Genomic DNA, 21303 nt, shown 5'->3' with positions numbered 1-21303 from the left:
GCTCCAACTAGAGTATCTGTGAGGGGTTGCAGTGTTGTGGCACCAGCACCAGTGCCTAAGGCCCAATTTGTCTGCCCCTGTTTAACAGGGGCGTGTAATTACAATTTTTGATACAATGCTTTGCAGTAGGCTCATTCCTCTACTCCAACTAGAGTATATGTGAGGGGTTGCAGTGTTGTGGCACCAGTGCCTAAGGCCCAATTTTTCTGACCCTGTTTAACAGGGGCGTGTAATTACAATTTTTGATGCAATGCTTTGCAGCAGGCTCATTCCTGCGCTCCAACTAGAGTATCTGTGAGGGGTTGCAGTGTTGTGGCACCAGCACCAGTTCTGCCCCTGTTTAACAGGGGCGTGTAATTACAATTTTTGATACAATGCTTTGCAGTAGGCTCATTCCTCTACTCCAACTAGAGTATCTGTGAGGGGTTGGAGTGTTGTGGCACCAGTGCCTAAGGCCATATTTGTCTGCCCCTGTTTAACAGGGGTGTGTAATTACAATTTTTGATGCAATGCTTTGCAGCGGGCTCATTCTTGCGCTCCAACTAGAGTATCTGTGAGGGGTTGCAGTGTTGTTGCACCAGCACCAGTGCCTAAGGCCCAATTTTTCTGCCCCATTTAACAGGGGCGTGTAATTACAATTTTTGATGCAATACTTTGCAGCGGGCTCATTGCCTCGCTCCAACTAGAGTATCTGTGAGGGGTTGCAGTGTTGTGGCACCAGCACCAGTGCCTAAGGCCCAATTTTTCTGCCCCTGTTCAACAGGGGCATGTAATTACAGTTCTTGATCTAATATTTCACAGCAGGGCATTCCAGCGCCCACCAAGACTAACTGTGAGGGCTTACAGTGTTGTGGCAAAACCAACACCTAGGGCCCAAATTTATGCAGAGTATATACGGCAGGCCCCTACTTTCAAATATCCAACTTACAAACGACTCCTACTTGCAAACGGAAGTAGACAACAGGAAGTGAGAGGAAATCTACCCCTAGGAAGGGAAATTCTCTTCTGTAAAAAGGTGTATTCTGTCCACTGATGCTTTATCACCAATCCTTGTTTCACAAAAACACTTTTTTTTTCAAAAAAATCATTTGTCATTGGGACAGAAAGTGGGGTGCAATCTTCTGAACATATGCACACAGACAGCAAAACAAATGTTACAGGGGTGATAACCCTTCTCTATGTTTTCAGAAAAGCTTAAAAAAAAGATTTTATGGCTTAACCACTTACCCCCCGGACCATATTGCTGCCCAAAGACCAGAGTACTTTTTGCGATTCGGGACTCTGTCGCTTTAACAGACAATTGCGCGGTCGTGCGACGTGGCTCCCAAACAAAATTGGCGTCCTTTTTTTCCCACAAATAGAGCTTTCTTTTGGTGGTATTTGATCACCTCTGCGGTTTTTAGTTTTTGCGCTATAAACAAAAATAGAGCGTCAATTTTGAAAAAAATTAATATTTTTTACATTTTGCTATAATAAATATCCCCCAAAAATATATAAAAAAACATTTTTTTTCCTCAGTTTAGGCCGATACGTTTTCTTCTACATATTTTTCGTAAAAAAAAATCGCAATAAGCGTTTATTGATTGGTTTGCGCAAAAGTTATAGCGTTTACAAAATAGGGGGTAGTTTTATGTCATTTTTATTATATTTTTTTTACTAGTAATGGCGGCGATCAGCGTTTTTTTTTTTCGGTACTGCGACATTATGGCGGACACTTCGGACACTTTTGACACATTTTTGGGACCATTGGCATTTTTATAGCGATCAGTGCTATAAAAATGCATTGGATTACTATAAAAATGCCACTGGCAGTGAAGGGGTTAACACTAGGGGGCGGGGAAGGGGTTAAGTATGCCTGGGTGTGTTCTTACTGTGGGGGGGGGGGGTGGCCTCACTAGGGGAAACACTGATCCTCGGTTCATACATTGTATGAACCGAAGATCAGCATTTCCCCTGCTGACAGGACCGGGAGCTGTGTGTTTACACACACAGCTCCCGGTCCCCGCTCTGTACCGAGCGATCGCGTGTGCCCGGCGGCGATCGCGCCCGCCAGGCACACGCACGGGAGTGGGGGGCGAGCGGGGGGCGCGCGCGCGCGCCCCTAGTGGCGGCTGGGAGAGAGGATGTCATATCGCGTGCTCTCGCCCAGCAGAGCCACCTTGTGGACGTATTTCGACGGTGCGGCGACGGCAAGTGGTTAAGCTACACTTTAAAGAAGTACCTGTAGAAAATTACAGAGAGGGGAGAGGAGAAGGGAATGTGCCCTAGTATAAAGAACATCATCATAGAGGCAGTATTATAAGGATGGACCTAGCTCTGTACCCACACAGATTTTGTATTTTTGTGGCATGTGGTTTGTGTATGTTGGTGTTGCATGTGTGAGGAACTTGTGAATTTTATAATGGTTGTTGATTTTAAGATTTTTTGGGAAAGTTTGTAAAGTTTTTCTATCTATGTGAGAACAATAATTATAATTTAAACAAAAGTAAAAAAAAAAAAAAATTACAAACAGATTCTACTTAAAGCGGTGGTTCACCCTCCTTAACATGATTATAGCATTAAATTCGGCATCGTAGCGCGAGCTACAGTATGCCGGTCTTAAATTTTTAATCCCCGTACTCACTGTGCTATGGATGATTGAAGATTCTGACTCCCGCGGGGAATGGGCATGCCTATGGAGAGGGAGGATGATTGACGGCCGGCTCTGGCACGTCACGCTCCCCGAAGACAGCCGGAGTAGGTCTCGGCTCTTCACGGCGCCTGCGCACAGGCTATGCGCAGGCGCCGTGAAGAGCCAAGCCTATTTCGGCTATTTCCGGAGAAGCGTGACGTGCCAGGGCCGGCCGTCAATCACCTTCTCTCACCATAGGAACGCCCATTCCCCGGAATCTTCAATGATCCATAGCACAGTGAGTACGGGGATTAAAAATTTAAGACCGGCATACTGTAGCTCGCGCTACGATGCCGAATGTAATGGTAGTAAAAAAAAAAATAGGGTGAACCCCCCGCTTTAACAACAAACCTACAGTCCCTGTCTTGTTTGCACCGCCTATATATTGCTGTTCAAAGTATATAGGTTCAAAGTATATAGGGCCAAAGGGGCTTGTAATGACCTGGGGGGAGGGGGCGGGGAAACCCATGCTATTTTTCTCAGTGATTTCCATCCATATTGCAGGGACCAAACATTACATTAAAGCTGCAAGCAGTCTTAAATTACTTTTTTTCTTATAGTAATCTCATTTTGTGCAGGGGCAGTTCTAAACACGTGCCACTTCACAGGCATACTATAGACACCCACCAGGTACGATATTTAAAGGAATTTTACATTTTTTTTTTCACTTTAAGCATCATTAAAATCGCTGCTCCAGAAAAAGCGACCGTTTTTAAAACTTTTTTTTACATTGATACATGTTCCCTGGGGCAAGACCCGTTCCCCAAACCTGTTTTGCGACAATAACTTGCATATTAGGATTTAAAATGAGCCCTTTTGAATTTGAATGTTTGAGTCCCATTGACGTCAATGGGGTTCTAAATGTTCGCGCAAACGTTCGGTCCGTTCGAAGGTTCTGGTGCGAACCGAACGGGGGGGGGGGGCTTGTTCGGCTACTTCCTAAAATATATACAGGGAGTGCAGAATTATTAGGCAAGTTGTATTTTTGAGGATTAATTTTATTATTGAACAACAACCATGTTCTCAATGAACCCAAAAAACTCATTAATATCAAAGCTGAATATTTTTGGAAGTAGTTTTTAGTTTGTTTTTAGTTTTAGCTATTTTAGGGGGATATCGGTGTGTGCAGGTGACTATTACTGTGCATAATTATTAGGCAACTTAACAAAAAAAAATATATACCCATTTCAATTATTTATTTTTACCAGTGAAACCAATATAACATCTTAACATTCACAAATATACATTTCTGACATTCAAAAACAAAACAAAAACAAATCAGTGACCAATATAGCCACCTTTCTTTGCAAGGACACTCAAAAGCCTGCCATCCATGGATTCTGTCAGTGTTTTGATCTGTTCACCATCAACATTGCGTGCAGCAGCAACCACAGCCTCCCAGACACTGTTCAGAGAGGTGTACTGTTTTCCCTCCTTATAAATCTCACATTTGATGATGGACCACAGGTTCTCAATGGGGTTCAGATCAGGTGAACAAGGAGGCCATGTCATTAGTTTTTCTTCTTTTATACCCTTTCTTGCCAGCCACGCTGTGGAGTACTTGGACGCGTGTGATGGAGCATTGTCCTGCATGAAAATCATGTTTTTCTTGAAGGATGCAGACTTCTTCCTGTACCACTGCTTGAAGAAGGTGTCTTCCAGAAACTGGCAGTAGGACTGGGAGTTGAGTTTGACTCCATCCTCAACCCGAAAAGGCCCCACAAGCTCATCTTTGATGATACCAGCCCAAACCAGTACTCCACCTCCACCTTGCTGGCGTCTGAGTCGGACTGGAGCTCTCTGCCCTTTACCAATCCAGCCACGGGCCCATCCATCTGGCCCATCAAGACTCACTCTCATCAGTCCATAAAACCTTAGAAAAATCAGTCTTGAGATATTTCTTGGCCCAGTCTTGACGTTTCAGCTTGTGTGTCTTGTTCAGTGGTGGTCGTCTTTCAGCCTTTCTTACCTTGGCCATGTCTCTGAGTATTGCACACCTTGTGCTTTTGGGCACTCCAGTGATGTTGCAGCTCTGAAATATGGCCAAACTGGTGGCAAGTGGCATCTTGGCAGCTGCACGCTTGACTTTTCTCAGTTCATGGGCAGTTATTTTGCGCCTTGGTTTTTCCACACGCTTCTTGCGACCCTGTTGACTATTTTGAATGAAACGCTTGATTGTTCGATGATCACGCTTCAGAAGCTTTGCAATTTTAAGAGTGCTGCATCCCTCTGCAAGATATCTCACTATTTTTTACTTTTCTGAGCCTGTCAAGTCCTTCTTTTAGATTCAATAGGTTTTTATTGGTAACATTTTCACATACATGTATGTATTGTACAACATAAATTGAGAGCAATAGAAAATAAGGAAGGCAAAAGGGAAAAAGAAACTTCCACATAGTGCTGGCACATATCGTACGATATTACTATAGTTTTCACAAAATGGTCACAAAATAGTCATAATGCATAACTCTAGCTTTGAGTCCCCCCGAGACCCCTCGCCCGGAAGGCCAAGCGGACCGCGCCAGACGGCGACCCCCGGCGGACACCCCAATGGGATCCAGCTGTGTCCCCCGAGGGCCCCCCCCCGGCCCAGCCCGCCCCACCCCCCACACCGGGCCCCAGGACCCCCACATCCATCATTGACAGATGCGCCAGGGCCCTTCATGGACCGTATGCAGAGGGCTGTCCCCCCAGGGGAGCCGCGTGAGTCAGTGGGAGGAGAAAGAGGAGGGACGCATAAGGGGGGGGGGAAGGAAAGAAAAGGACAAGAAGAAAGGAGAATGGAAAGGGAAAAGAATAAGGGTAAACCTTAAGTACTGAACTTTGAAATATGGATCTGCAATCAGCCCTATTATTTTATGTTTATTAAACTTATAGTTAAAACTTAAACAATATCAACCTTATATCTCGGACAGCCACTCAGTCCACGCTCCCCATCGCCCATGAGCTTCCATAGACCTGCCTTGGGACGCTGCGAACATCCGTTCGTAATCGATATGTGTGCTGGTGGTTGTGATTATTTCCCGCATTGTGGGAGCTGTGTGATCCCTCCAGTGACGAGTGATTGCTAATCTAGTACTCATTAGAATATGGGATATAACTGCTCTATTAGTTTTGGAGAAAAATTCTAATCCCAGCGAAAGGACCGCCAGTCCCGGGGACAGCGGCACCTCCACCCCCGTCACCTGGGCAGCCAAGGAGAAGATCTCCTCCCACACTGGACGAATGACGGGGCATTCCCATAGTATATGGAACAGAGTCCCCACCAGTCCGCATCCTCTCCAGCATAGAGGAGAAGCCTGAGGACTGAATTTAGAAATCCTATACGGAGTCAGGTACCATCTTAACACTATTTTCTGATTGAGCTCCCAAAGATTGATACTCCTGGTGGAGGAGTTGGAGATACGGATAGCTCGCTGCCATTGATCTGATGTGTATGAGGCTCCCATGTCTCCCTCCCACGCTACTATATTGGAAGATTTTACAAATTCTAGTTTGTTGTTCAAAACGTTGTAAAATAGGGATATTCCTTTAATCTTGGTAAATTGTTTAGACAGATAAAGTACGATTTTCCATGGGAGTTGGATCGAGAGAGTCGGACCAGTCCTAAAGAAATGGTTCAGACGTAAGAAAGTGAAGTGGTCAGCCTCTCCCAAGCCAAACTCCACCTGGAGTGATCTAAACGTTTTCCCGCTTGGGCCTATCATTAGGTCTGATATATTGACTATTCCCTTATTGGGCCAATGGGCAATGTTTAAGTCTGGTATGATGCCAGTAAGGCATGTTACTGGTATTGGGAGAGATGTTTTGGCGAATTGCGAATGGGAGACCTTTAGAAGTACCTCCCAGGCCTTCAGAGAGGCTACTATTGTAGGGGATAGCCCGTCAGTGGGTACGGCTCGAATTGCACATGCCATTAGGAGGTCATGTAGACTTCCGTGTGGATATTGAACTTCCTCCAGTTCCCGCCATCTCGTGGAAGGCGGGTCCGGGAACCAATTCCTCAGCTGTGCCAACACAGCCGCTATATGATAGTCTTTCACCACTATATTACCAATCCCTCCTGCCCCTTTAGACGTTATCGAGTTCCTAAATGCCCACCTTGCTTTTTTACCTTTCCACAAAAATCGGTTGATAAGGGCCTGGACTTTAGTAAAAAATGAGTTAGGGGCAGGAATAGGGAGGGTCCTAAATAAGTAGATAAGTTGTGGGAGGACCATCATCTTGAAGGCTGCTAAGCGGCCTGACCACAGCATCTCGGACTTAGCTAGCTCCTGCAGTTTGCCCGGGAGAGAGGCCAAGAACGGGGTGTAATTGTTTGTAAATAATTCCTTTGCTTTGGCTGGTAGTACAATTCCAAGATACTTAATGCCCTCAGTGCTCCAGGCGTATGGAAATCGCGAACCGAGTGACCTCCGTACATTGTCATTGATACCCATCCCCAGAATAAAGGATTTATTCTCGTTGACCTTGTAATACGAGATTGTCCCAAATAATTGAAGTGCCTCATGTACCGAAGCCAGGGAAGTGACAGGGTCTGAGAGCATCAAAATGATGTCGTCAGCAAAAAGACTGATAGTATGTACAGTATTAGAGGAGGGGAAGCCGCTTATGTCTCTATGTGCCCGTATATAGGATGCGAGGGGTTCCAGAATCAAGTTAAAAATTAAAGGGGATAATGGGCACCCCTGGCGGGTACCGTTGGTAATAGCAAAAGGTTTGGAAAGTGTTCCAGAGGTGAACACTCTAGCTGAGGGTGCCGAGTAAAGAGCTAATATTGCCGCACAAATGGGGCCCATGAAACCAAACTTCCTCAGGACCATCTCTAGGTATCCCCAATGGACCCTATCAAAGGCCTTCTCTGCATCCAAAGCTAGGAGCAGAGAAGGCCTTTGCTGAACCCCCGCAAGATGAACGATATTAACCAATCTTCTCGTAGCGTCCGAGGCCTGACGCCCCTTGGTGAATCCCACCTGGTCCGGATGGACCAGTGTGGGCAGTATGTCCACCAATCGACCCGCAATAAGCTTGGCATATAGTTTAAGATCATTGTTCAGTAGTGATATAGGCCTGAAGTTGGCTGGGGTGTCAGGAGTCTTCCCTGGCTTGGGCAAGGTCACAATCAGTGCCTCCAGCATTTCTGGGGGGAAGGACGAAGAGGCGGCGGCCTTGTCAAACACCTTTAGAATGTAAGGTGACAGGATGGATTTAAACATCTGATAATACTCTCCCACAAATCCATCAGGTCCCGGGGATTTGTTGGCCGGTAGGGAGTCAATGGTTTTTTGTATTTCTTCTACCGTAAATGGGGAATTTAGAAATTTTAGTTGTGATGGGGAAAGCTGTGGTAGGGAAACTTTATTAAGAAAGTCATTTATCGAAGAGATAGTGGGTTGGGGCGTATGTTTGTCGTCCTTCAGGTTATAAAGGGCGCCATAATATTGACTGAAGGCATCTGCCATATCTTGGGGGTGGAATAGTTTTGTTTTGTGCTCGGGGTGTAATATATGAGGGATCCTGGCTTTAATTCTGCGTCCCTTAATTCTATTGGCCAACATTTTACCCGCTCTATTGCCCTGTGCATAATAAGTCATTCTCAACCTTTTGGAATGCCTCTCAAAGTCCTCCAGTAGGAGAAGCCTGAGATCGCTCCTTAGTTGCATTAGTTTAGTAGAAATTGTATGAGTGGGTGCCTGTTTATTTTCCCGGTCCATCTTTGCGATTTCATCGGTGAGGGTTTTTATTTTTAAATGCTTCTGCCTCTTTGCCCTTGCCCCCAGTTGAATAAGTATACCCCTTAGATAAGCTTTGTGAGCAGACCACAGAGAGAATGGGTCTTGATTAGGTACATCATTTATATGAAAAAATTCCTGCAAGTGGTTTTCAATAAGTAGTCTGTTGGCGGGTTGTTGCAACAAAAACGTATTGGCCCTCCATACAGGGGATGGATTGGCAATGGAGCCATCCCTAAGAGTCAAAGAAATTGAGGCGTGGTCTGACCAGGATATGTCATTTATAGATGATGAGATGGATCTGGTTAGGGAAGGATAATCCGTCAAAAACAGGTCTATTCTCGTGTACGTGCGATGCGGGGCCGAGAAGAAGGTGAAGTCTCTTTCCCCTGAATGTTGGCATCTCCACACATCAAACAGTTCTGCCTGATGGATCGCGTCTTGTAGTGTCACTCCTGCTCTAAGTGCCTTGGACGTGGTGTCCATATTTATGTCGGGCACAGCATTAAAGTCCCCGCATAGTAGAAGGAGGCCCTTTTTGACGGGTTGTATTTTTCTTAATAGCTTATTGAAAAAGCGAACCTGGTGGGCGTTTGGAGCATAGACGTTCACAATGGTGTAGGCAACTGAGTTGATATCGCAAATCAAAATCAGGTATCTACCACTAGGATCAGCTATTTCCTTGTGCAGAGTAAAGGTGACCGTGTCCCGAATGGCAATCAGGACTCCCTTAGTTTTAGTGTCCGCATTCGCGGTAAATACATTGGGGAAATTTCTTTGGGAGCACTGAGGCGCTGATTCTCTACTGAAATGCGTTTCTTGAGCGCATATAATGTCACTTTTGTGTATCATAGCTTCCCTCCATAGGGACTTTCTCTTTACAGGGTGGTTCATACCTCTAGTGTTGATAGATAGTATCTTAATCACCATTGGTAGTAACTGGGGGTGATGTTTTGTGTAGCAGAGTCACATTTGAGAGACCTGAGGTCCCCTTGGGTGTTCTAGACATCAGTGGCTGAGTGCGTCTGGCGCAAAGGTTACTCACTGTGGTCCCTGGTCGGTAAATTCTTTCAGAGGCTTGTGGAGGTGTTTGAATTTTGCATGTTGGAGAGCGGGTGGATCCTCCGAGCGGATTCCATCTCAAGTGGTCATGTGTGGCTGTGCAGATCCAAAAACAAGAAGAAAAAGAAAAGAACGAAAAAACAAAACATGAAATTACGCGTAACATCCGTAAACAACTAGCCATTACCATGGCAACAAAAGAACGCTCGTGAGGGCTATGCCCGGGTGCAGCTAAACGCTGCTCAGGTGTTGGTGGGGATAAGTTCATGCCCAGGAACCATTCAGGATCTCACGAGATTTGGCTAAGTCCAGGATTAGATCATCATCACACTTGTAGGAGAACAAAGGCACAGTTTAAAAAGAAAGCACCAAACTTAAAAGCAAAATAAACAAAAAAAAAAGAACTCATTTGTGTGATTTTGCATTTCTATGTGTAACTTGCTTCCAGATAGGAGTGACTGCATTGTTGTGCAAGGTTGGCTTGTCTTCCTCTCTAGAAGCTGGCAAAATTTCCCAGGTTTTTAGTAAGGCAATACCTCTGTCGACTGAATCTACATTGAATGACTTTTCTCTGTAAGTGATGATGAGTTTGGTAGGGAAGCCCCACTTGTAGGTGATATCATGGTTTCTCAGAGCTTTGGTAATTGTACTTAGATTCCTCCTTTTTTGCAGAGTGTGTTGGGAGAGGTCAGGGTAAAATTGTAGGTTTTGAAATCTGGAGGGGATTTTTTCATTCCTGCGCATCGCTTGCATGAGTTGTTCTTTTACATGGAAAAAAGTCATGCGCAGGATCACATCCCTAGGTATGGCATCAGGGAGGAAGGCTGGTTTTGGAAGCCTGTGGATCCTATCGATAGTGAAGTCCACGCTGTTAAGGTCAGGGAGGAGAGATGAGAACAGATCGATCGCATACGATCGCAGATCTGGGGGTTGCACTGACTCGGGGACCCCCCTTATTTTCATGTTGTTCCTCCGAGATCTGTCCTCGAGGTCTGCTAACTTATTCTTAATCCATTCATCATGTTCCTCCTGTGCTTCACTTGCATCCACTAAGCTGTTAATGGTGGAGGCATATTCCCCCATCTTGGATTCTATGTGTTCCACTCTGCCCTCCACCTCCCTCAGTTCTCCACTCACTCTATGTATACAATTCACCATGTCTGCCTGCAGTGAACTACGCAGTGTCACTAGCATGTCTCTGAGGACTGTGTCCATCACAGGCTGGTTAGATGTAGGGAAAGTTGCAATAGAGTCATGTAACTCACGTGTGTCCTCCCCAGAGTCCGTGGCAGGACTCGCTGCAGGGCCGCGTCCATCGTCATCCAGCCTCATCCGAGTCTTTGCGGGGCTGGTTGATGGTGAGGGAGAGGAGGTATGGGTGTCGGGAGAAGCCCTCTGTTCCCCACTCGAGTATCGAGGCCCTCCGCTGTGTTTGGCCTGGTGTGCAGGCGCGGGAGTTGAAGTCGCATCGGCGCCATCTTGCCTGCCCCCGTCTTGTGGCACTGTGAACATGTCCATCAGACGCTGGGGTTTCGCGGAGCCTTTCCGTTTGTTGGTCATCCTCCCAGTATGTGCCCGGATCGGATCGCACACTTTTGGGGTCAGTTTTGTGCCCTGGATCGGTCGTTTAGTGCCGCTTCGTTCTCGTGGGTGGAGGAGCTCGCTCACCACGCTACCATCCGGTCCCGCTGCAGCGTCAAGTCCTTCTTTTGACCCATTTTGACAAAGGAAAGGAAGTTGACTAATAATTATGCACACCTGATATAGGGTGTTTTTTTTTTTTTTTTTTTTGTTCCGCCTCAGAGAACTATCAGGAAACTTAATCAATTTGCATTCATTCGCAGTCTCCTTAGTTCACATCATGGTGGGAAACCTTTTTTTTTTTTTTTGGTTATTTTGTTATTGCAAAAGTGCGTTTAAATATATGTCAATAAATATACAAAAAAGAAAAAAAAAAATACTTAAATATGTGAATGAATACATTAATTTCCCCTAGCCGAACAGACCCTCATCCCACCCTCATCCCTTAACCCCACCCTCCGCCCTCCCCTATCTCCGAAATTCAGTCTCGTATTGTATCTCTCTTTGCCCGTTATACTTCTTACACTATATCATCCTATCTATATACCTCGATGAAAGTTTAAAATTAACCCAATCCTGCCATTTTAATTTAAATCCTCCTTCTCCTTCCTCTCCCATGAACCTGAGCTGTTCAGCATAATATATATCATTGATTCTGCAAAACCAGCTCCTCTCTGTTGGACTCATAGGGTCCTTCCATTGTTTGGGGATCAGACTCTTTGCTGCATCTAGTACGTGGGGAAGTAAAGTTCTCATATACTGTTTGGTTGACATTTCTGTCCCGTGGAACAGACAGACCCATGGATCAGGAGGTATTTTAATTCCGGTTATCTCCTCAATTACTAATAATACGTTATTCCAGTATGTTTTAATTTTTGGACAGGTCCACCATATATGTGACATAGTACCCACTTCAAGACAGCCCCTCCAACAATATTTGGAGGTATCATCTCGAAAACGGTGTGCTATGACCGGGGTTATATACCACCGTGCTAAACATTTGAAGTTCATTTCGATTAATGCACAGTTAGTTGAACTAGTATGCGTCTTTTTTAATATTTTCCTGACCTCTAACTCGGTTTTACCCGTTCCCAATTCCTCTTCCCATTTATTAATATAAGGAGGGAAACCGGGATCTTTCAATCCCATCAAAATTTTGTAAATTGAGGAGATCCCGCCTCTTCCTTTTGGTGCCAAACACAAACGCTCCAAAGGGAGCAGATTTCTATCTGACCTCGGGGGGGAGGGGAAGGAATCTACAAAATGCGTCAGCTGCATATATCGCCACCAGTTCAGCTCAAACAATTCTTTTTTTTTACTTAATTCCTGGTAGGTAAGAATTTTGCCATCTTTTAATATATCTTTTAATTGTGCATCTGGTTTTTTAATCCAGTTACCAAACAGGCCTATTTTCCCTGGTGCAAAAAAATTTGTGTCGAATAGAGGGATTAATGGGGAGTTAAAGCCCCATCTGTGCTTTTTGTGTGTCCTATCCCATATGGACATGGATGCCAATGTGATCGTGTGCATGTGCGTATTTTGTTGTCTGAAATGTGGCGGTATCCAAATCTCTTTTCCTAACAGTGACTTGTTTGAGCAACTTTCTAATCTAACCCACCTTTTCTCATTGTTATCTCTAACCCAATCAACCACCCGTGCCATGTGAATAGCCGTGTAATATGTGTAGATATCAGGTACCCCCAAACCACCACGTTCCTTATCTCTAATTAATATTTCCATACTTATGCGCGTTTTTTTGCTCCGCCATATAAACCTATTTAATAACTGTTTTAATATTTTAAAGTAAGCACCCGGTAATACGATTGGTAACATTTGAATTTTATATAATATCTTAGGGAGAATAAACATTTTAAAACAATTTATTCTCCCTAGTAGAGATCTTTGTCTAGATGCAATTCTCTTTAAATCAATTTTAATATCATTTAATAACGGGATAAAATTCTGTAGGTAAATTAGCTCCGGGGATGCTGTGATATTAACTCCCAAATATTTTATCTCGATATCTTTCCAAATAAATGGAAACTCTTGCTTATATCTCCGTACGTCCTGTGCGTTCACGCTAATATTAAGGATTTCTGATTTTAGAGGATTGATTTTGAAATTTGACACATCTCCATACAATTTAAGAGTTTTTAATAGATTCGGGAGGGTTATAGTTGGGTTCGTTATATATAGTAAGATATCGTCGGCGAATGCTGCGAGTTTATGTTCCCCATCATTTGTTTGAATCCCCCTGATGTCCGGGTTATTTCTAATCCCGTCCAGCAATGGTTCCAAAGATAAAATAAATAAAAGAGGGGACAGGGGGCACCCCTGTCTGGTCCCATTGAACATCTCAAAAGTCCCTGATAGTGTCCCATTCACTTTGACTCTTGCTGTTGGGTGTTTATACAGAGCATTTATCCACCCCATCATTTTTGGACCGATCCCAATGAACTCCAATGTGTTCAGTAGAAATCCCCAGTCTACCCTGTCGAACGCCTTTTCGGCGTCTATAGACAGGAGTAGACCTGGGGATTTACTATCTTTTAATATCTGTGTTAACAGGAGTGTTCTGATGCTGTTGTCCCTACCTTCCCTCCCAGGGACAAAGCCTACTTGATCAGTATGTACTAAATCTTTCATGATTATTTTCATTCTCCCGGCTAAGATTTTGGCAAACAATTTTACGTCCGCATTTAATAGCGAGATGGGTCTAAAACTAGAACATAAGGAGGGATCTTTACCTATCTTGGGAATTATTGTAATAGCGGCCTCTAATGCCTCTCGGCGAATATCCCAATTTGAACCAATACCGTTTATATAAGAGCACATCCTGGGGATCAGAATGTCACTGAACTTTAGGTAATATGCAGTTGTTAACCCATCGGGGCCTGGGCTTTTCCCCTTTGGTGACTCCTTTAAATTGTTACGAATTTCCATTTCCGTTATCGGTTCTTCTAAAAAGCTAATTTTATCCTCGGGTATTTTATTTAAACATGTGTTGTTTAGGAATTTTTTTGCATTATCACTTCTCCTTTTAATTTTTTCGGGGGGGTCCCCTTGCGATATCGAATATAACTTCCCATAGTATTCTTGAAATACTCTTGCGATCTCAGATGTTGTATGTACCTTACCCCCTTTACCCGTTTGAATGCTTTCTATAAAATTACCCTTAGGTTTGTTTTTGAGCCCTTTTGCTAGGAATTTACCCGACAAGTCTCCCCATTGATACTTCTCTTTCTTACGTCTATGAAATGCCGCTCTATTTTCATATTCAATAAGATCTCTTAATTCCTCTCTTTTTAGGATAACATTACGCTCTGCTTCTTGCCCTCCTGTTTGTTTATGGGTCTGTTCAAGATCAAAGATACTTTTATATAACTCATCGTATTTCTTCTTACTTTCTTTTTTTTTCGCTGATCCTATTGCGATCAGTATGCCCCTAATATAGGCCTTGTGAGCCTCCCAAACTAATGATTCCGGCATATGTTCTGAGCAGTTTGCCTTGAAATACCATTCTAATTCCCGTTTTATCCTTTCTACAACCTCTTCATCCTGTATTAAATCCTCGTTAAGTCTCCATGTGGTGTTAATTTTCGGAGCTCCCTCGATTTTTACATTAATTGAAACTGGCGCATGATCCGACAGGGTAGTTATTCCAATTCCCGAACCTGTCACTACATCCAGTGAGCTATGATCCACTAAAAAGAAGTCGATCCTGGAGTACGTCCCGTGTACAGCGGAGTGGAATGAGTAATCCCGTGTTTTCGGATGTTGTATTCTCCAAACATCTATCAGTTGAAGTTGATGTAATTTTTTTTTAAGTAATTTTCTTTGTGCATCTCCAGTCCGCTGTACACGAGACAGAGATTCATGTCGCCAGCAACAACTACCCGGCCTATCCTGAAATCCATAAACATCTCGGTGACCCCCCTAAGAAATCTCATGGAGTTCGTGTTTGGACAGTAAATATTTGCAATAGAATAATCCACTTCATTTATTTTTCCTCTAAGTAAAAGATACCGCCCCTCGGGATCTGCTTTTCTCTCTCCCAGGACAAATCTTACTTCCTTGGCAAAACCTATGGCAACTCCCTTTGCCCGTTTAGTCGGTGAGTCTCCGTAGTACCATAGTGGGTATTCCGGTGAACTTATTTTAAGATTTGACTCCTGCGAGATATGTGTCTCTTGTATGAGTACTATATCTGCTTTAAGATGTTTTATTTCTCTTAGAATATTGCCCCTTTTTAAAGGGGAGTTTAGTCCCCGTACATTATATGAGAGTATTTTTAAGGTTCCTGTTCTATCTACCAGATAGTCAATCTCCCCCCAACCACTCCCGCTACTTTATTGTTATTATTGTAGGTCTCTGTAGATTGCGACATATCAATCTCAATCTTGTATAGACAGGTTTTCCAATAAGCATCAGGGCAAAACCTCAACAGGTAACGTATTTCTGAAACAGATAATCGGAGATATTCCCCCCCGAACCCTCTCCCTTGCCCCCCCCACTTCTTCTGCACTATAACCACCCCATTCCCCCTATCCCTCCCCCCCCTCCCCTACCAATTGGGGCATTACGGCCTTAAATAGGCACATGGATCCGTGGCCAACCTACTCCACCCGGCCCTACGGTTCACGCCCCGGAGGTTGAGCTCTGCATGTGGGGCTACATCCAGGACTGTCACCACCAACCCCCCCACCCAAGGGGTGGGGGCATGTGAGTAGCCCCGGGGCCCCAGCAACCCCCCGAGCACAAGCCACCCGGCCCCCCCCCCCCCCACACCCTCCCCCCCCAACCACTGAACCCCCTCCCCATCCCCCCCGCACCCCACCCCCCGACATCTCGCATCATCATTTTCAATTCTGGTTATTTATCCTATGCGGATCGTTTCTTGATTATTTTCCTCTTTTATTTCGTGACATAAGATGCCATGTCTGATGACCCGGTATAGGAGATATCTTCTCCTGTGGTTCACTCCAACCAGGTATCTCTATCAATGGAATCTCCAGTCTCTTACAAAACTTTGTCATCTCTTCAGGGAACCTTAGGGTCGCGGACCTGCCCTCCTTCTTCCCAATTAAACACGTTGGGTAACCCCAAGAATATTGGATATTGTGAATTTTTAAATGTGCGAGTAGCGGTTTTAATAATCTCCTTCTAGAGAGGGTCTCAATAGCAAGGTCCGGAAAGATCTGTAAATCAGTCTCATTAAATGTAACCGGCCTGATGGTTTTAAGACGCTGCCAAATCTGTTCTTTATCTTGAAAATTATGAAATCTTGCGATCACATCTCTGGGTATTTCTCATCTCATATAGGGTGTTGATGTCATTAGACCACACACCTTCTCATTACAGAGATGCACATCACCTAATATGCTTAATTGGTAGTAGGCTTTCGAGCCTATACAGCTTGGAGTAAGACAACATGCATAAAGAGGATGATGTGGTCAAAATACAAATTTGCCTAATAATTCTGCACTCCCTGTATATATATATATATATATATATATATATATATATATATATATATATAAATATATATGATCCTGCGCACAGCTGCAGTAAAAGTGCTAAAGGGCAGTCAGCAAGTGGTTAATTTGAGTTCTACTTGAACTACTCTGTGTGTAAAAACATTTTGGGAGATATACCTCTAAGTTCCTGGTACAATATCTGTTTAAGAACCGTAAATGTATGCATAGCCTCAACTAAAGGACCAAATGAAGTGTCATGCTATAAGATACACAAAAACCTTTAAATGCTAAGCCTAATTTTCCATTTTTATTTGTATACATGTTTTGGTAACACTCTACAATTTATCTTTCAGAGTTGTGTGATGTTTTTAGACTATGGAAGTCAAAGTAGCCAGATATCAAATGTGAATCTAAACTTTTTTCCAACCCATACCGATATACAACATTCAAATCTAACGTTATAGTACACTGTCAAAACTATTTAAATACACAACTCCTAACTATTGTTTTTTTTTAGAACTACAATTGTAACCCTGAAAATTGAAAAAAGATGTTTAACTTAATTAGGTAATGTGTAAGGATTGCCAATCATTATACCTGTATAATTCAGCTAATATAGACGTTTTAATTAAGCAACCAAGCAGTCACTTCTTTTCCAGATATTTTGACAAAGTTTAGTGTTAAGAATTGAGGCCCAGATTCTCAAAGGCGTTACGATGGCGCAACACCATTTGCGCCGTCGTAACTCCTCATCTGGCCCCGGGTATCTATGCGACTGATTCTTAGAATCAGTTACGCATAGATACCCATTAGATCTGACAGGCGTAAGGCTCTTACGCTGTCAGATCTTAAAAGCAATTTTTTTTCCCGCCGCTAGGTATCGCATCGTAGTTTTCCCCGTCGTCTATGCAAATGAGGTAATTACGCGAGATTCCCGAACATACGCGAGGTCGACGCTGAGAATTTACGTTGTTTCCGTAGCGTACGTGACGCGTAAGGTTTCCCCTGCTATTAGGAGGGGCAACCAATGTTAAGTATGGCCGTCGTTCCCGCGTCTAATTTAAAAAAAATTACCTCGTTTGCGTAAGACGTCCATGAATGGCGCTGGACGCCATTTACGTAAACGTCTAAGCAAATGACGTTGGGGCGATGTCATTTAGCGCAATGCACGTCGGGTAATTTACCCGACGGAGCATGCGCAGTACGCTCGGCGCGGGAGCGCGCCTAATTTAAATGGTGCCCGCCCCATTTGAATTGGGCGGGCTTGCGCCGAGCGATTTAACGATACACCGCCGCAAGTTTATAGGTAAGTGTTCTGAGAATTAGGCTGTAAACCTGCGGCGGTGTAACGTAAATCACATACGTTACGCTGCCCAGGAGCAACGTAAATGTATGAGAATCTGGGCCTTTATTTAGTAAAGGATTACACCCAACGATTATGTTGTTTTTACACTTTTATTACTGAATAATTCTCAGTGGTCTGTGGTGGACCATTGTTAAAACATTTATTTCTCAGACCATTTTGTTTGAGGTCCAAAGATCACTACAGTCAAGTCAACAGCTGTGCACGTATGAAGGTATACAGAAGAGGGCAATTTATAAGACTATGAATCAAAAGCAATCACAGTGTTGTAGACTTTAGGATGCCCATTTAGGAAATTAACTGTAAAACAGGCAATCGTCTAGTACCATTGTACTAACACGTTTCCTTGCAACTGTTTTGATAGAGCCAATCAAACCTAATAGCAATAGTAAATGAGCTCAGTATGGTGTGTAAAACCATATTTTTCTCCACAAATCACCAATGCCAATTTCACGAGCAGCATTTCTACAGATTCAGTAGACAGTGATATTTACTTGATTAATGGATTTCTTAAGCCAAGATAAATGTACTTTTAAAAATAGTTCTGTCCTTTATTAGATGTAATGCTTGTAGTAATGTATCGTGCCAAAGCCTTCTGTTGAACATGATTGCACTGCAGCTGCAGAAATTTCGAGCAGAGAGAAAAAATTTAGGCCAGGACTTTATTAAATTTTAAAGTATGCCTTCTCTACACTTGTGTAAGAGCCAAATAGGGTATTTGAATCTCTGGAGATCTCAAGTATAATTTCTTTATCATGTTTCATTTAAAATTTAATTATGTAGTCTACAACAAGGAAGAGTTGTAGTGTTCTAAATAGGTCAGGCAATGAATACACTAGTGGTATTTTAACCTTTCTTCCCTAAAAAGATAAGACAGTTATCTGTCTGGCAATTGCTTCAAATTTATATGTGGATTTTTCATAATACATACACATGATATAAATGCCTTTCACTCTTTTAAGTGCCAGTACTAGTAGTTGTTATACCTGTCTGACTATAAAGGTTAATGGTTATTTTCAGGCTGCTTTGCAAAGAAAGCCATATGCTTTTGATGGGCATTACTTAAAAAAAAAAAAAAAAATAATAATATATAATAATTGACAGTTTTAACCTAGTATAGACTTTTGCAGTTCCCCAGGTGCGCCAAGTTGCTTTTTTTTTTTCTGTTCCAATCATTTTTATTGAGTTGAGAAAAGAAAAAAATTACAAACATTTATGTTTTTGTCTTTCATTTATGACACTTCATTAGTACAAAAGAAGAATAGTATAAGAATATTTTTTTAAATGCTGAAAGTGGAACTTTAAAAATGCCTTTAAATAACATGCCTGGGGGGGATGTGAAGGGGGGCATCCTTGTCCCCCAAAATACATACCAGATCCCTTGAGCCTGTAATAAAATGTAAGGGGTACCCCTCCAAAACAAAATGTGTAAGGTGCCTATGGAAAAAAATACCAAACCCTAAGTATCTGATACACATTTTAAGAGGGACTCCCTAAAAATCCATAGCAGGCCCTTAATCTTAGTATGCGGCCTGACTGGCTAGGAAAAGGAATGAGCATTTGTCCCCCCCAGAATTAGACCAGGCCACATATGTCCTAAACCATGTAATTTTTGTTCAATACAGTTTGATTTTGGGGCAGGTCCACCAGATATAGAACATTGCTCCCGTTTGCCTGCACCCTTTGAAACTGAGGAGGCATTTAGGGGCTTGGCAATCCTAGTGGGTACCAGATACCAGTGAGAGAGGAATTTGAAGTTAGTTTCTATAATGCCGCGTACACACGGTCGTTTTTGTTCTTGTCAAAAAACATAGTTTTTTATCATGAAAAAAACCAAAGTTTTTCAAACTTAATTTTTAAAAACGACGTTGCCCACACACCATCGTTTTCTGAAAATGCTCTTGCAAAGCGCGGTTAAGTACAACACATACGACGGCACTCTGTTCCATTCAAGCTCGCGTCATAACTTGCTTCTGAGCATGCGCGGGTTTAAAAATGTTGTTTTAAACGTCGTTTTAGCCCACACACGATCATTTTTTATGACACAAAAAACGACATTTTGAAAAACGACATAAAAAATTGAAGCATGTTCGAATTTCGAATTTTTTGGTCGTTTTTTAGAAGACAAAAAACGATGTGAAGCCCACACACGATCATTTTAAATTACGTTTTTAAAAACGTTGTTTTATTTCATCACAAAAAACGACCGTGTGTACGAGGCATAAGGATCTGCAAGTAAGGCCCCGTACACACGATAGAATCCATCCGCTGAAAAATCCCAGCAAATGGGTTTCAGTGGATAGATCCTATGATGTGTACACTCCAGCGGATCTGTTTCCGCGGATATTTATCCCCTGGGATGGATTCCAGCAGATCGAATATTTGCTGACATGCCAAACAAATCCATCTGCTGGAATCCATCCCAACGGATGGATCCGCTGGTCTGTATAGACTCACCGGATCCATCCGTCCGAAGGGATCCCCCGCATGCGTCGTAATGATTTGACGCATGCGTGGAATTCCTTATATGACAGCGTCGCGCACATCGCCGTGTCATAATCGCTGCGACGGCGCGACACGTCATCGCCAGAGGATTTCGGCGCGGATTTCAATGCGATGGTGAGTACACTCCATCACATTAAAATCTGCTGAAATCCTCGAGAGGATTTATCCGCGGAAACGGTCCGCTGGACCGTATCTGAGGATAAATCCTCCCGTGTGTATGGGGCCTAAGATTAGCTGCAAGTACTTGTGACAAATATTGCTATACCTTAATACAGTGCAGGTTTTTGAGAGGACTGGAGATATAGTAGGGTTTGAGATCCCAGATGAGGAGCACGGAGAAGTCTGCCTTTTTCTATGATGTCGGTCTTTCAAGTGCTGTTGCCAATAAACTGCATGGCAGGCCGTTATATGTCTGGTCAAGCAGCTGCTATTCTGGCCACGCTTGATCCGCTTTAGACATAGGTTGCAAACAGCAACAATGCAATCTGCTGCACACGTGTCGAAAAAGGCCCACACCAAGGTACTTTTAATAGTCAGCGGGGAGTCAGAAGCTCCCTGCACCTGCGGAGCTCTGCGGTGTGATGCAATAGTGTGGCTGCCCTTAAGCTGCCCCCGGGAGGACATCCTGGGGGAACATGACTGCCAGTTCCTTGTCCTTTAGTGGCACCCCACTCTCTAGGCTCACATTACTCCTTTCCTCAACCTGGGAACTAACATCGAAGCATTCAAATCACTGAACATCCTCCAGCAGCATGTAATCAACACTACGGTCAAATAATTCTGGGGACTCCTCCGTGCATGATGGTGGGGCTATGGAAGGAGTGATTGTGGACAAGGAGCCAGTGGAATAGGCTGCTTTGGCAGCTGCGCTGGAAGGCAAACTACTGTGAGCCTGGGTGACAGAGGATGAGG

This window comes from Rana temporaria, chromosome 3 (genome assembly GCF_905171775.1).
Source record: "Rana temporaria chromosome 3, aRanTem1.1, whole genome shotgun sequence".
NCBI classification, from domain to species: domain Eukaryota; kingdom Metazoa; phylum Chordata; class Amphibia; order Anura; family Ranidae; genus Rana; species Rana temporaria.
The sequence above is the reverse complement of the archived record's forward strand: the minus strand, read 5'-3'. Positions refer to the sequence as shown.